Source organism: Orcinus orca, chromosome 6 (assembly GCF_937001465.1).
Source record: "Orcinus orca chromosome 6, mOrcOrc1.1, whole genome shotgun sequence".
Classification (NCBI taxonomy): Eukaryota; Metazoa; Chordata; class Mammalia; order Artiodactyla; family Delphinidae; genus Orcinus; species Orcinus orca.
In genome coordinates, this window is record NC_064564.1 from 28,792,846 (window position 1) to 28,810,198 (window position 17,353).

Sequence of the window (17,353 nt, forward strand, 5' to 3'; positions counted from 1 at the left end):
CTTCGAAGGAGCACCCTGATATGCCACGCAGCAGGGTAGGAGTGCAGCAGCTTCCATGAGGCCTTAGTTCTCTCTTCTGCTTCAGTGCAAGGGTTGGAAGCTCTTCGGGACTCCTAGACTCCTCCCGGCAGCACCCGTTTCCGTACAAGGACACTGAGGACCCCCGGGCTCTCCTGAGCTGAAGAGCCACATTCACACCCCTAGACACTTCGGAGTACCCGTGTGCGTGCCGAGTGAAGGGCAGCAGCTTGCACACTGCCTCGGGGGAGCTAGATTTCCTCAGCACACCAACAGCCTCGGGAACACTGTGGGTAGCTTGGGCAGCAGGCCACGGAAGGCTGCATCATTACTGTAGTCGGAGCTGCGCTGAGCAAAACGTCTTGCTTACAATTCCTTCTAGGGCCTCATGCCTGAAGTCAGCCTACCTCAAGGAGTAAGTCGGCTTGCCGTCCAAGGGCCTCTAGTGCACAGTTTCTAGGGTAACGCTGCAGGCATTCGGCAGATGCACGTGAGCCTACGACACCTAAGGCGTTCTTTCATTTAAGCAGTTCGCTACACGCGGGGCACCCTGCCTAGAGAAGGTGATTCTCGAGGGACCCAGTGAGCAGCTAGGTCTCCTTGGGCTTGTTAGAAACCACAGACGCTTCTTCTGCACGTAAACCTGGAAAAGGCAGCCCTCTGAGGCAAGCCTGGTCTTCCCGGCTTGAAAGCTCCATTCATGCGGCCTTGAAGCTTCCTGAACAACGCTTTGGTTGCTGGACTCGTACTCACTGCAGGCATGGCTCTGGAAGCAACAGCGATTTCTCGAAAGGAAGAGGGTGCTTTCAGGCCCTGGGCGGGAGCATACCCTGCCCTGCTCTAGAGCGAAGGGGAATCCCAACGTGGGCCGTAGCCTCTACCTAAGGCCCTGATTTGCCATCCAGAAGGGTAGTTTTGCGGCCTTTTCCTTGAGGCCTTTGTCGCACTCCTGCCCTCGTGTAACGGTACTAATCCTGTCAGGACTCCTGGCCCCCTCGCGTCAGCACCCGTGTCCCTACAAGAACTCTGAGTACCCTCAGGCTCCCCTGGGCCTGCTGGGCCACACTCAGACACGTAGGCCCTTCTGGGTGCCCCTGGCTAGGCCGAGTGAAGCGTAACACACTGCACTCTCTCCTGGGGGGAGCTAGACTGCTTCAGCTCACCAACGGATTCAGGAACACGGTTCTAGCAAGTCCGGCATGCCACGGAAGTCGGCCACATTGCCCTGGTCTGAGCTGTACTGAGAAGAACTCTGCGCTTGCTAGTCCCTCTAGGCACTCATACCTGAAGTCACCGTAGCTCAGGTGCAAAGGCGGCCTGCGTTACAAATTCCGCCAAAGCACAGATCTCTGTGGAACACTTCAGGGTTTCGGTAGATGCACAGGACCCTGCGAGACCTAGGGCACTCTGTGGTCCCGGCAGTTCGCTACACGCAGAACGTCCTGTGTCGGAAAGTTGGATCAGGGAAGAGCCAAGTATGTCGCTAGGTCTCTTTTGACTTGACAGAAACCACAGACACTTACGCTGCGTGTCTTCCTGGAGCTGCTGCCTGATGGGACTGGCCTTGTTTTGGCACCTTGAAAGGTCCTGTCATGCGCCTTGCAGCTCCCTGGAAAACACTGCTGTTGTCGGGCCTCCTCTCACGGCAGGCATGGCTGCGAGAGGGAAGAGACGGTTTCACGAGGAACCGGGGCATTCCAGTCTCTCGGTCAGAGCTCACCCTGTCCTGTTCGGTAGCTAAGGGGAAGCTCCAAGTGAGGCCTAGCTTCGAAGGAGGGCCCTGATACGCCGTGCAGCAGGGTAGGCGTGCAGCAGCTCCCAGGAGGCCTTAGCTCTCCCTTCTGCTTTGGTGGAACGGTAGTAAGCTTTCCGGGTCTCCTAGACTCCTCGCGGCCGCACCCGTTTCCGTACAAGGACACTGAGGACCCCCGGGCTCTCCTGAGCTGAAGAGCCACATTCACACCCCTAGACACTTCGGAGTACCCGTGTGCGTGCCGAGTGAAGGGCAGCAGCTTTCACGCTGCCTCGGGGGAGCTAGATTGCCTCAGCTCACCAACAGCCTCAGGAACATATTTGTAGCTCTAGTTGCAGAAGGCCATGGCAGTGTGCCTCATTACCGTAGTCAGAGCTGTACTGAGAGAAGCACTTTGCTTACAATTCCCTCCAGGACCTCATACCTGAAGTCAACCTAACTCAAGGAGAATGTCGGCTTGGGGAGGGCGGCTGGGAGGGGGGGGGGGGGGCGGGATTCCAAGTGCAACCAGAGCACAGTTTCTGGTGTAAAGCCGCAGGCTTTGGGACGATTCGCAGGAGCCAAGAAACCTAGCGCATTCTTTCGTTCAGGCCGTTCACCTCAGGAAGAATAATACCCTGCATAGAAAAGTTGATTGTGGAAGGACTCCGTGAGAAGCTCGGTCTCTTTGACTTGGTAGAAGCCACGGAAGAGTCTGCCCCATGTCCACCTGGAAATGGCCGTTTGAGACAAGCCTTGCTTTCCCGCCTTGAAAGCTGCATTTATGCGGCCTCGAAGCTACCTGGAAAGCACTGATGTGGCCCGGATTCTCATCCGTGCAGGCGTGGCTCTGAGAAGAGAAAGAGTTTCCATGAAAGAAACAGGGTGCCTTCCCGTTCCTGTTTGGGAGCTCATCCTCCCTGCCCGATAGTTACCTTAAAACTCCACTGAGCAGAAGCCTCAAATGAAGGCCCTGAATTGCATGCAGAATGGTAGGCGCGCAGCAGTTTCCATGAGGCAGTCGTCGTTGCCCTTCCTTAGTGTAACGCTGCTAAGCTCCTCAGGATTCCTAGGCGCCTCGCGTCGGCCCGTGTCTCTGTACAAGGACGCTGTGTAGTCCCCGGACCCCTGGGCCTCCCGAGCAACGTCCAGCCCAGGAAGCCCTTCGGAGTACCCCTGTGCGTACGCCTATTGATCGGCAGCATTTGCACACTCCCTTGGGAGAGCTAGATTTCCTCAGCTCTCCAGCAGTTTGCGGAACACGGTTCTAGCCAGTGCAGCGTGCCGTGGACTTCTGCCTCATCGCCCTTGTCTGAGCTGCACTGAGAAAATCCCTCTGCTTTTCAGTATCCCTAGCACCTCATCTCTGAAGTCACCCCGCCGCAAGGAGGCATTCAACTAGTGCTCCCACTGCAACTAGAGCACCGTTCTCCGTGTAACACTGCCGGACTTTGGAAGCTGCCCTTCTAGGAACTCATACCCGAAGTCACCGTATCTCAGGGGGAAAGGCGGCTTGCCTTCCAACTTCCACGAAAGCACAGGTCTCTGCGCAACACTTCCGGCTTTTAGTAGAGGCAAGGGACCCTAGGAGACCAAAGGCATTCCTTGGTCTAGGCCGTTTGGTACACCCAGAGCACCCTGTGAAGAACGCTTGAAGCAAGTATGTACTAGGTCGCTTTTGCCTTGGATAGAAAGCACAGCTACTTATGCTCCGTGTCATCCTGGGGCTGGTGCCCGATGGGACCAGCCTTGTTTCCGCACCTTGAAGAATCCTCTATTGCGCCTTGAAGCTCCCTGAGAAACACTGCTGTTGCCGGGCCTCTTCTCACGGCAGGCATGGCTGTGAGAGGGAAGAGACGGTTTCACATGGAACCGGGGTACTCCACTTTCTCGCTCAGAGCACATCCTGTCCTGTTGTATAGCTAAGGGGAAACTCCAAGTGAGGCCTAGCTTCGAAGGAGCACCCTGATATGCCACGCAGCAGGGTAGGAGTGCAGCAGCTTCCATGAGGCCTTAGTTCTCTCTTCTGCTTCAGTGCAAGGGTTGGAAGCTCTTCGGGACTCCTAGACTCCTCCCGGCAGCACCCGTTTCCGTACAAGGACACTGAGGACCCCCGGGCTCTCCTGAGCTGAAGAGCCACATTCACACCCCTAGACACTTCGGAGTACCCGTGTGCGTGCCGAGTGAAGGGCAGCAGCTTGCACACTGCCTCGGGGGAGCTAGATTTCCTCAGCACACCAACAGCCTCGGGAACACTGTGGGTAGCTTGGGCAGCAGGCCACGGAAGGCTGCATCATTACTGTAGTCGGAGCTGCGCTGAGCAAAACGTCTTGCTTACAATTCCTTCTAGGGCCTCATGCCTGAAGTCAGCCTACCTCAAGGAGTAAGTCGGCTTGCCGTCCAAGGGCCTCTAGTGCACAGTTTCTAGGGTAACGCTGCAGGCATTCGGCAGATGCACGTGAGCCTACGACACCTAAGGCGTTCTTTCATTTAAGCAGTTCGCTACACGCGGGGCACCCTGCCTAGAGAAGGTGATTCTCGAGGGACCCAGTGAGCAGCTAGGTCTCCTTGGGCTTGTTAGAAACCACAGACGCTTCTTCTGCACGTAAACCTGGAAAAGGCAGCCCTCTGAGGCAAGCCTGGTCTTCCCGGCTTGAAAGCTCCATTCATGCGGCCTTGAAGCTTCCTGAACAACGCTTTGGTTGCTGGACTCGTACTCACTGCAGGCATGGCTCTGGAAGCAACAGCGATTTCTCGAAAGGAAGAGGGTGCTTTCAGGCCCTGGGCGGGAGCATACCCTGCCCTGCTCTAGAGCGAAGGGGAATCCCAACGTGGGCCGTAGCCTCTACCTAAGGCCCTGATTTGCCATCCAGAAGGGTAGTTTTGCGGCCTTTTCCTTGAGGCCTTTGTCGCACTCCTGCCCTCGTGTAACGGTACTAATCCTGTCAGGACTCCTGGCCCCCTCGCGTCAGCACCCGTGTCCCTACAAGAACTCTGAGTACCCTCAGGCTCCCCTGGGCCTGCTGGGCCACACTCAGACACGTAGGCCCTTCTGGGTGCCCCTGGCTAGGCCGAGTGAAGCGTAACACACTGCACTCTCTCCTGGGGGGAGCTAGACTGCTTCAGCTCACCAACGGATTCAGGAACACGGTTCTAGCAAGTCCGGCATGCCACGGAAGTCGGCCACATTGCCCTGGTCTGAGCTGTACTGAGAAGAACTCTGCGCTTGCTAGTCCCTCTAGGCACTCATACCTGAAGTCACCGTAGCTCAGGTGCAAAGGCGGCCTGCGTTACAAATTCCGCCAAAGCACAGATCTCTGTGGAACACTTCAGGGTTTCGGTAGATGCACAGGACCCTGCGAGACCTAGGGCACTCTGTGGTCCCGGCAGTTCGCTACACGCAGAACGTCCTGTGTCGGAAAGTTGGATCAGGGAAGAGCCAAGTATGTCGCTAGGTCTCTTTTGACTTGACAGAAACCACAGACACTTACGCTGCGTGTCTTCCTGGAGCTGCTGCCTGATGGGACTGGCCTTGTTTTGGCACCTTGAAAGGTCCTGTCATGCGCCTTGCAGCTCCCTGGAAAACACTGCTGTTGTCGGGCCTCCTCTCACGGCAGGCATGGCTGCGAGAGGGAAGAGACGGTTTCACGAGGAACCGGGGCATTCCAGTCTCTCGGTCAGAGCTCACCCTGTCCTGTTCGGTAGCTAAGGGGAAGCTCCAAGTGAGGCCTAGCTTCGAAGGAGGGCCCTGATACGCCGTGCAGCAGGGTAGGCGTGCAGCAGCTCCCAGGAGGCCTTAGCTCTCCCTTCTGCTTTGGTGGAACGGTAGTAAGCTTTCCGGGTCTCCTAGACTCCTCGCGGCCGCACCCGTTTCCGTACAAGGACACTGAGGACCCCCGGGCTCTCCTGAGCTGAAGAGCCACATTCACACCCCTAGACACTTCGGAGTACCCGTGTGCGTGCCGAGTGAAGGGCAGCAGCTTTCACGCTGCCTCGGGGGAGCTAGATTGCCTCAGCTCACCAACAGCCTCAGGAACATATTTGTAGCTCTAGTTGCAGAAGGCCATGGCAGTGTGCCTCATTACCGTAGTCAGAGCTGTACTGAGAGAAGCACTTTGCTTACAATTCCCTCCAGGACCTCATACCTGAAGTCAACCTAACTCAAGGAGAATGTCGGCTTGGGGAGGGCGGCTGGGAGGGGGGGGGGGGGGCGGGATTCCAAGTGCAACCAGAGCACAGTTTCTGGTGTAAAGCCGCAGGCTTTGGGACGATTCGCAGGAGCCAAGAAACCTAGCGCATTCTTTCGTTCAGGCCGTTCACCTCAGGAAGAATAATACCCTGCATAGAAAAGTTGATTGTGGAAGGACTCCGTGAGAAGCTCGGTCTCTTTGACTTGGTAGAAGCCACGGAAGAGTCTGCCCCATGTCCACCTGGAAATGGCCGTTTGAGACAAGCCTTGCTTTCCCGCCTTGAAAGCTGCATTTATGCGGCCTCGAAGCTACCTGGAAAGCACTGATGTGGCCCGGATTCTCATCCGTGCAGGCGTGGCTCTGAGAAGAGAAAGAGTTTCCATGAAAGAAACAGGGTGCCTTCCCGTTCCTGTTTGGGAGCTCATCCTCCCTGCCCGATAGTTACCTTAAAACTCCACTGAGCAGAAGCCTCAAATGAAGGCCCTGAATTGCATGCAGAATGGTAGGCGCGCAGCAGTTTCCATGAGGCAGTCGTCGTTGCCCTTCCTTAGTGTAACGCTGCTAAGCTCCTCAGGATTCCTAGGCGCCTCGCGTCGGCCCGTGTCTCTGTACAAGGACGCTGTGTAGTCCCCGGACCCCTGGGCCTCCCGAGCAACGTCCAGCCCAGGAAGCCCTTCGGAGTACCCCTGTGCGTACGCCTATTGATCGGCAGCATTTGCACACTCCCTTGGGAGAGCTAGATTTCCTCAGCTCTCCAGCAGTTTGCGGAACACGGTTCTAGCCAGTGCAGCGTGCCGTGGACTTCTGCCTCATCGCCCTTGTCTGAGCTGCACTGAGAAAATCCCTCTGCTTTTCAGTATCCCTAGCACCTCATCTCTGAAGTCACCCCGCCGCAAGGAGGCATTCAACTAGTGCTCCCACTGCAACTAGAGCACCGTTCTCCGTGTAACACTGCCGGACTTTGGAAGCTGCCCTTCTAGGAACTCATACCCGAAGTCACCGTATCTCAGGGGGAAAGGCGGCTTGCCTTCCAACTTCCACGAAAGCACAGGTCTCTGCGCAACACTTCCGGCTTTTAGTAGAGGCAAGGGACCCTAGGAGACCAAAGGCATTCCTTGGTCTAGGCCGTTTGGTACACCCAGAGCACCCTGTGAAGAACGCTTGAAGCAAGTATGTACTAGGTCGCTTTTGCCTTGGATAGAAAGCACAGCTACTTATGCTCCGTGTCATCCTGGGGCTGGTGCCCGATGGGACCAGCCTTGTTTCCGCACCTTGAAGAATCCTCTATTGCGCCTTGAAGCTCCCTGAGAAACACTGCTGTTGCCGGGCCTCTTCTCACGGCAGGCATGGCTGTGAGAGGGAAGAGACGGTTTCACATGGAACCGGGGTACTCCACTTTCTCGCTCAGAGCACATCCTGTCCTGTTGTATAGCTAAGGGGAAACTCCAAGTGAGGCCTAGCTTCGAAGGAGCACCCTGATATGCCACGCAGCAGGGTAGGAGTGCAGCAGCTTCCATGAGGCCTTAGTTCTCTCTTCTGCTTCAGTGCAAGGGTTGGAAGCTCTTCGGGACTCCTAGACTCCTCCCGGCAGCACCCGTTTCCGTACAAGGACACTGAGGACCCCCGGGCTCTCCTGAGCTGAAGAGCCACATTCACACCCCTAGACACTTCGGAGTACCCGTGTGCGTGCCGAGTGAAGGGCAGCAGCTTGCACACTGCCTCGGGGGAGCTAGATTTCCTCAGCACACCAACAGCCTCGGGAACACTGTGGGTAGCTTGGGCAGCAGGCCACGGAAGGCTGCATCATTACTGTAGTCGGAGCTGCGCTGAGCAAAACGTCTTGCTTACAATTCCTTCTAGGGCCTCATGCCTGAAGTCAGCCTACCTCAAGGAGTAAGTCGGCTTGCCGTCCAAGGGCCTCTAGTGCACAGTTTCTAGGGTAACGCTGCAGGCATTCGGCAGATGCACGTGAGCCTACGACACCTAAGGCGTTCTTTCATTTAAGCAGTTCGCTACACGCGGGGCACCCTGCCTAGAGAAGGTGATTCTCGAGGGACCCAGTGAGCAGCTAGGTCTCCTTGGGCTTGTTAGAAACCACAGACGCTTCTTCTGCACGTAAACCTGGAAAAGGCAGCCCTCTGAGGCAAGCCTGGTCTTCCCGGCTTGAAAGCTCCATTCATGCGGCCTTGAAGCTTCCTGAACAACGCTTTGGTTGCTGGACTTGTACTCACTGCAGGCATGGCTCTGGAAGCAACAGCGATTTCTCGAAAGGAAGAGGGTGCTTTCAGGCCCTGGGCGGGAGCATACCCTGCCCTGCTCTAGAGCGAAGGGGAATCCCAACGTGGGCCGTAGCCTCTACCTAAGGCCCTGATTTGCCATCCAGAAGGGTAGTTTTGCGGCCTTTTCCTTGAGGCCTTTGTCGCACTCCTGCCCTCGTGTAACGGTACTAATCCTGTCAGGACTCCTGGCCCCCTCGCGTCAGCACCCGTGTCCCTACAAGAACTCTGAGTACCCTCAGGCTCCCCTGGGCCTGCTGGGCCACACTCAGACACGTAGGCCCTTCTGGGTGCCCCTGGCTAGGCCGAGTGAAGCGTAACACACTGCACTCTCTCCTGGGGGGAGCTAGACTGCTTCAGCTCACCAACGGATTCAGGAACACGGTTCTAGCAAGTCCGGCATGCCACGGAAGTCGGCCACATTGCCCTGGTCTGAGCTGTACTGAGAAGAACTCTGCGCTTGCTAGTCCCTCTAGGCACTCATACCTGAAGTCACCGTAGCTCAGGTGCAAAGGCGGCCTGCGTTACAAATTCCGCCAAAGCACAGATCTCTGTGGAACACTTCAGGGTTTCGGTAGATGCACAGGACCCTGCGAGACCTAGGGCACTCTGTGGTCCCGGCAGTTCGCTACACGCAGAACGTCCTGTGTCGGAAAGTTGGATCAGGGAAGAGCCAAGTATGTCGCTAGGTCTCTTTTGACTTGACAGAAACCACAGACACTTACGCTGCGTGTCTTCCTGGAGCTGCTGCCTGATGGGACTGGCCTTGTTTTGGCACCTTGAAAGGTCCTGTCATGCGCCTTGCAGCTCCCTGGAAAACACTGCTGTTGTCGGGCCTCCTCTCACGGCAGGCATGGCTGCGAGAGGGAAGAGACGGTTTCACGAGGAACCGGGGCATTCCAGTCTCTCGGTCAGAGCTCACCCTGTCCTGTTCGGTAGCTAAGGGGAAGCTCCAAGTGAGGCCTAGCTTCGAAGGAGGGCCCTGATACGCCGTGCAGCAGGGTAGGCGTGCAGCAGCTCCCAGGAGGCCTTAGCTCTCCCTTCTGCTTTGGTGGAACGGTAGTAAGCTTTCCGGGTCTCCTAGACTCCTCGCGGCCGCACCCGTTTCCGTACAAGGACACTGAGGACCCCCGGGCTCTCCTGAGCTGAAGAGCCACATTCACACCCCTAGACACTTCGGAGTACCCGTGTGCGTGCCGAGTGAAGGGCAGCAGCTTTCACGCTGCCTCGGGGGAGCTAGATTGCCTCAGCTCACCAACAGCCTCAGGAACATATTTGTAGCTCTAGTTGCAGAAGGCCATGGCAGTGTGCCTCATTACCGTAGTCAGAGCTGTACTGAGAGAAGCACTTTGCTTACAATTCCCTCCAGGACCTCATACCTGAAGTCAACCTAACTCAAGGAGAATGTCGGCTTGGGGAGGGCGGCTGGGAGGGGGGGGGGGGGGCGGGATTCCAAGTGCAACCAGAGCACAGTTTCTGGTGTAAAGCCGCAGGCTTTGGGACGATTCGCAGGAGCCAAGAAACCTAGCGCATTCTTTCGTTCAGGCCGTTCACCTCAGGAAGAATAATACCCTGCATAGAAAAGTTGATTGTGGAAGGACTCCGTGAGAAGCTCGGTCTCTTTGACTTGGTAGAAGCCACGGAAGAGTCTGCCCCATGTCCACCTGGAAATGGCCGTTTGAGACAAGCCTTGCTTTCCCGCCTTGAAAGCTGCATTTATGCGGCCTCGAAGCTACCTGGAAAGCACTGATGTGGCCCGGATTCTCATCCGTGCAGGCGTGGCTCTGAGAAGAGAAAGAGTTTCCATGAAAGAAACAGGGTGCCTTCCCGTTCCTGTTTGGGAGCTCATCCTCCCTGCCCGATAGTTACCTTAAAACTCCACTGAGCAGAAGCCTCAAATGAAGGCCCTGAATTGCATGCAGAATGGTAGGCGCGCAGCAGTTTCCATGAGGCAGTCGTCGTTGCCCTTCCTTAGTGTAACGCTGCTAAGCTCCTCAGGATTCCTAGGCGCCTCGCGTCGGCCCGTGTCTCTGTACAAGGACGCTGTGTAGTCCCCGGACCCCTGGGCCTCCCGAGCAACGTCCAGCCCAGGAAGCCCTTCGGAGTACCCCTGTGCGTACGCCTATTGATCGGCAGCATTTGCACACTCCCTTGGGAGAGCTAGATTTCCTCAGCTCTCCAGCAGTTTGCGGAACACGGTTCTAGCCAGTGCAGCGTGCCGTGGACTTCTGCCTCATCGCCCTTGTCTGAGCTGCACTGAGAAAATCCCTCTGCTTTTCAGTATCCCTAGCACCTCATCTCTGAAGTCACCCCGCCGCAAGGAGGCATTCAACTAGTGCTCCCACTGCAACTAGAGCACCGTTCTCCGTGTAACACTGCCGGACTTTGGAAGCTGCCCTTCTAGGAACTCATACCCGAAGTCACCGTATCTCAGGGGGAAAGGCGGCTTGCCTTCCAACTTCCACGAAAGCACAGGTCTCTGCGCAACACTTCCGGCTTTTAGTAGAGGCAAGGGACCCTAGGAGACCAAAGGCATTCCTTGGTCTAGGCCGTTTGGTACACCCAGAGCACCCTGTGAAGAACGCTTGAAGCAAGTATGTACTAGGTCGCTTTTGCCTTGGATAGAAAGCACAGCTACTTATGCTCCGTGTCATCCTGGGGCTGGTGCCCGATGGGACCAGCCTTGTTTCCGCACCTTGAAGAATCCTCTATTGCGCCTTGAAGCTCCCTGAGAAACACTGCTGTTGCCGGGCCTCTTCTCACGGCAGGCATGGCTGTGAGAGGGAAGAGACGGTTTCACATGGAACCGGGGTACTCCACTTTCTCGCTCAGAGCACATCCTGTCCTGTTGTATAGCTAAGGGGAAACTCCAAGTGAGGCCTAGCTTCGAAGGAGCACCCTGATATGCCACGCAGCAGGGTAGGAGTGCAGCAGCTTCCATGAGGCCTTAGTTCTCTCTTCTGCTTCAGTGCAAGGGTTGGAAGCTCTTCGGGACTCCTAGACTCCTCCCGGCAGCACCCGTTTCCGTACAAGGACACTGAGGACCCCCGGGCTCTCCTGAGCTGAAGAGCCACATTCACACCCCTAGACACTTCGGAGTACCCGTGTGCGTGCCGAGTGAAGGGCAGCAGCTTGCACACTGCCTCGGGGGAGCTAGATTTCCTCAGCACACCAACAGCCTCGGGAACACTGTGGGTAGCTTGGGCAGCAGGCCACGGAAGGCTGCATCATTACTGTAGTCGGAGCTGCGCTGAGCAAAACGTCTTGCTTACAATTCCTTCTAGGGCCTCATGCCTGAAGTCAGCCTACCTCAAGGAGTAAGTCGGCTTGCCGTCCAAGGGCCTCTAGTGCACAGTTTCTAGGGTAACGCTGCAGGCATTCGGCAGATGCACGTGAGCCTACGACACCTAAGGCGTTCTTTCATTTAAGCAGTTCGCTACACGCGGGGCACCCTGCCTAGAGAAGGTGATTCTCGAGGGACCCAGTGAGCAGCTAGGTCTCCTTGGGCTTGTTAGAAACCACAGACGCTTCTTCTGCACGTAAACCTGGAAAAGGCAGCCCTCTGAGGCAAGCCTGGTCTTCCCGGCTTGAAAGCTCCATTCATGCGGCCTTGAAGCTTCCTGAACAACGCTTTGGTTGCTGGACTCGTACTCACTGCAGGCATGGCTCTGGAAGCAACAGCGATTTCTCGAAAGGAAGAGGGTGCTTTCAGGCCCTGGGCGGGAGCATACCCTGCCCTGCTCTAGAGCGAAGGGGAATCCCAACGTGGGCCGTAGCCTCTACCTAAGGCCCTGATTTGCCATCCAGAAGGGTAGTTTTGCGGCCTTTTCCTTGAGGCCTTTGTCGCACTCCTGCCCTCGTGTAACGGTACTAATCCTGTCAGGACTCCTGGCCCCCTCGCGTCAGCACCCGTGTCCCTACAAGAACTCTGAGTACCCTCAGGCTCCCCTGGGCCTGCTGGGCCACACTCAGACACGTAGGCCCTTCTGGGTGCCCCTGGCTAGGCCGAGTGAAGCGTAACACACTGCACTCTCTCCTGGGGGGAGCTAGACTGCTTCAGCTCACCAACGGATTCAGGAACACGGTTCTAGCAAGTCCGGCATGCCACGGAAGTCGGCCACATTGCCCTGGTCTGAGCTGTACTGAGAAGAACTCTGCGCTTGCTAGTCCCTCTAGGCACTCATACCTGAAGTCACCGTAGCTCAGGTGCAAAGGCGGCCTGCGTTACAAATTCCGCCAAAGCACAGATCTCTGTGGAACACTTCAGGGTTTCGGTAGATGCACAGGACCCTGCGAGACCTAGGGCACTCTGTGGTCCCGGCAGTTCGCTACACGCAGAACGTCCTGTGTCGGAAAGTTGGATCAGGGAAGAGCCAAGTATGTCGCTAGGTCTCTTTTGACTTGACAGAAACCACAGACACTTACGCTGCGTGTCTTCCTGGAGCTGCTGCCTGATGGGACTGGCCTTGTTTTGGCACCTTGAAAGGTCCTGTCATGCGCCTTGCAGCTCCCTGGAAAACACTGCTGTTGTCGGGCCTCCTCTCACGGCAGGCATGGCTGCGAGAGGGAAGAGACGGTTTCACGAGGAACCGGGGCATTCCAGTCTCTCGGTCAGAGCTCACCCTGTCCTGTTCGGTAGCTAAGGGGAAGCTCCAAGTGAGGCCTAGCTTCGAAGGAGGGCCCTGATACGCCGTGCAGCAGGGTAGGCGTGCAGCAGCTCCCAGGAGGCCTTAGCTCTCCCTTCTGCTTTGGTGGAACGGTAGTAAGCTTTCCGGGTCTCCTAGACTCCTCGCGGCCGCACCCGTTTCCGTACAAGGACACTGAGGACCCCCGGGCTCTCCTGAGCTGAAGAGCCACATTCACACCCCTAGACACTTCGGAGTACCCGTGTGCGTGCCGAGTGAAGGGCAGCAGCTTTCACGCTGCCTCGGGGGAGCTAGATTGCCTCAGCTCACCAACAGCCTCAGGAACATATTTGTAGCTCTAGTTGCAGAAGGCCATGGCAGTGTGCCTCATTACCGTAGTCAGAGCTGTACTGAGAGAAGCACTTTGCTTACAATTCCCTCCAGGACCTCATACCTGAAGTCAACCTAACTCAAGGAGAATGTCGGCTTGGGGAGGGCGGCTGGGAGGGGGGGGGGGGGGCGGGATTCCAAGTGCAACCAGAGCACAGTTTCTGGTGTAAAGCCGCAGGCTTTGGGACGATTCGCAGGAGCCAAGAAACCTAGCGCATTCTTTCGTTCAGGCCGTTCACCTCAGGAAGAATAATACCCTGCATAGAAAAGTTGATTGTGGAAGGACTCCGTGAGAAGCTCGGTCTCTTTGACTTGGTAGAAGCCACGGAAGAGTCTGCCCCATGTCCACCTGGAAATGGCCGTTTGAGACAAGCCTTGCTTTCCCGCCTTGAAAGCTGCATTTATGCGGCCTCGAAGCTACCTGGAAAGCACTGATGTGGCCCGGATTCTCATCCGTGCAGGCGTGGCTCTGAGAAGAGAAAGAGTTTCCATGAAAGAAACAGGGTGCCTTCCCGTTCCTGTTTGGGAGCTCATCCTCCCTGCCCGATAGTTACCTTAAAACTCCACTGAGCAGAAGCCTCAAATGAAGGCCCTGAATTGCATGCAGAATGGTAGGCGCGCAGCAGTTTCCATGAGGCAGTCGTCGTTGCCCTTCCTTAGTGTAACGCTGCTAAGCTCCTCAGGATTCCTAGGCGCCTCGCGTCGGCCCGTGTCTCTGTACAAGGACGCTGTGTAGTCCCCGGACCCCTGGGCCTCCCGAGCAACGTCCAGCCCAGGAAGCCCTTCGGAGTACCCCTGTGCGTACGCCTATTGATCGGCAGCATTTGCACACTCCCTTGGGAGAGCTAGATTTCCTCAGCTCTCCAGCAGTTTGCGGAACACGGTTCTAGCCAGTGCAGCGTGCCGTGGACTTCTGCCTCATCGCCCTTGTCTGAGCTGCACTGAGAAAATCCCTCTGCTTTTCAGTATCCCTAGCACCTCATCTCTGAAGTCACCCCGCCGCAAGGAGGCATTCAACTAGTGCTCCCACTGCAACTAGAGCACCGTTCTCCGTGTAACACTGCCGGACTTTGGAAGCTGCCCTTCTAGGAACTCATACCCGAAGTCACCGTATCTCAGGGGGAAAGGCGGCTTGCCTTCCAACTTCCACGAAAGCACAGGTCTCTGCGCAACACTTCCGGCTTTTAGTAGAGGCAAGGGACCCTAGGAGACCAAAGGCATTCCTTGGTCTAGGCCGTTTGGTACACCCAGAGCACCCTGTGAAGAACGCTTGAAGCAAGTATGTACTAGGTCGCTTTTGCCTTGGATAGAAAGCACAGCTACTTATGCTCCGTGTCATCCTGGGGCTGGTGCCCGATGGGACCAGCCTTGTTTCCGCACCTTGAAGAATCCTCTATTGCGCCTTGAAGCTCCCTGAGAAACACTGCTGTTGCCGGGCCTCTTCTCACGGCAGGCATGGCTGTGAGAGGGAAGAGACGGTTTCACATGGAACCGGGGTACTCCACTTTCTCGCTCAGAGCACATCCTGTCCTGTTGTATAGCTAAGGGGAAACTCCAAGTGAGGCCTAGCTTCGAAGGAGCACCCTGATATGCCACGCAGCAGGGTAGGAGTGCAGCAGCTTCCATGAGGCCTTAGTTCTCTCTTCTGCTTCAGTGCAAGGGTTGGAAGCTCTTCGGGACTCCTAGACTCCTCCCGGCAGCACCCGTTTCCGTACAAGGACACTGAGGACCCCCGGGCTCTCCTGAGCTGAAGAGCCACATTCACACCCCTAGACACTTCGGAGTACCCGTGTGCGTGCCGAGTGAAGGGCAGCAGCTTGCACACTGCCTCGGGGGAGCTAGATTTCCTCAGCACACCAACAGCCTCGGGAACACTGTGGGTAGCTTGGGCAGCAGGCCACGGAAGGCTGCATCATTACTGTAGTCGGAGCTGCGCTGAGCAAAACGTCTTGCTTACAATTCCTTCTAGGGCCTCATGCCTGAAGTCAGCCTACCTCAAGGAGTAAGTCGGCTTGCCGTCCAAGGGCCTCTAGTGCACAGTTTCTAGGGTAACGCTGCAGGCATTCGGCAGATGCACGTGAGCCTACGACACCTAAGGCGTTCTTTCATTTAAGCAGTTCGCTACACGCGGGGCACCCTGCCTAGAGAAGGTGATTCTCGAGGGACCCAGTGAGCAGCTAGGTCTCCTTGGGCTTGTTAGAAACCACAGACGCTTCTTCTGCACGTAAACCTGGAAAAGGCAGCCCTCTGAGGCAAGCCTGGTCTTCCCGGCTTGAAAGCTCCATTCATGCGGCCTTGAAGCTTCCTGAACAACGCTTTGGTTGCTGGACTCGTACTCACTGCAGGCATGGCTCTGGAAGCAACAGCGATTTCTCGAAAGGAAGAGGGTGCTTTCAGGCCCTGGGCGGGAGCATACCCTGCCCTGCTCTAGAGCGAAGGGGAATCCCAACGTGGGCCGTAGCCTCTACCTAAGGCCCTGATTTGCCATCCAGAAGGGTAGTTTTGCGGCCTTTTCCTTGAGGCCTTTGTCGCACTCCTGCCCTCGTGTAACGGTACTAATCCTGTCAGGACTCCTGGCCCCCTCGCGTCAGCACCCGTGTCCCTACAAGAACTCTGAGTACCCTCAGGCTCCCCTGGGCCTGCTGGGCCACACTCAGACACGTAGGCCCTTCTGGGTGCCCCTGGCTAGGCCGAGTGAAGCGTAACACACTGCACTCTCTCCTGGGGGGAGCTAGACTGCTTCAGCTCACCAACGGATTCAGGAACACGGTTCTAGCAAGTCCGGCATGCCACGGAAGTCGGCCACATTGCCCTGGTCTGAGCTGTACTGAGAAGAACTCTGCGCTTGCTAGTCCCTCTAGGCACTCATACCTGAAGTCACCGTAGCTCAGGTGCAAAGGCGGCCTGCGTTACAAATTCCGCCAAAGCACAGATCTCTGTGGAACACTTCAGGGTTTCGGTAGATGCACAGGACCCTGCGAGACCTAGGGCACTCTGTGGTCCCGGCAGTTCGCTACACGCAGAACGTCCTGTGTCGGAAAGTTGGATCAGGGAAGAGCCAAGTATGTCGCTAGGTCTCTTTTGACTTGACAGAAACCACAGACACTTACGCTGCGTGTCTTCCTGGAGCTGCTGCCTGATGGGACTGGCCTTGTTTTGGCACCTTGAAAGGTCCTGTCATGCGCCTTGCAGCTCCCTGGAAAACACTGCTGTTGTCGGGCCTCCTCTCACGGCAGGCATGGCTGCGAGAGGGAAGAGACGGTTTCACGAGGAACCGGGGCATTCCAGTCTCTCGGTCAGAGCTCATCCTGTCCTGTTCGGTAGCTAAGGGGAAGCTCCAAGTGAGGCCTAGCTTCGAAGGAGGGCCCTGATATGCCGTGCAGCAGGGTAGGCGTGCAGCAGCTCCCAGGAGGCCTTAGCTCTCCCTTCTGCTTTGGTGGAACGGTAGTAAGCTTTCCGGGTCTCCTAGACTCCTCGCGGCCGCACCCGTTTCCGTACAAGGACACTGAGGACCCCCGGGCTCTCCTGAGCTGAAGAGCCACATTCACACCCCTAGACACTTCGGAGTACCCGTGTGCGTGCCGAGTGAAGGGCAGCAGCTTTCACGCTGCCTCGGGGGAGCTAGATTGCCTCAGCTCACCAACAGCCTCAGGAACATATTTGTAGCTCTAGTTGCAGAAGGCCATGGCAGTGTGCCTCATTACCGTAGTCAGAGCTGTACTGAGAGAAGCACTTTGCTTACAATTCCCTCCAGGACCTCATACCTGAAGTCAACCTAACTCAAGGAGAATGTCGGCTTGGGGAGGGCGGCTGGGAGGGGGGGGGGGGCGGGATTCCAAGTGCAACCAGAGCACAGTTTCTGGTGTAAAGCCGCAGGCTTTGGGACGATTCGCAGGAGCCAAGAAACCTAGCGCATTCTTTCGTTCAGGCCGTTCACCTCAGGAAGAATAATACCCTGCATAGAAAAGTTGATTGTGGAAGGACTCCGTGAGAAGCTCGGTCTCTTTGACTTGGTAGAAGCCACGGAAGAGTCTGCCCCATATCCACCTGGAAATGGCCGTTTGAGACAAGCCTTGCTTTCCCGCCTTGAAAGCTGCATTTATGCGGCCTCGAAGCTACCTG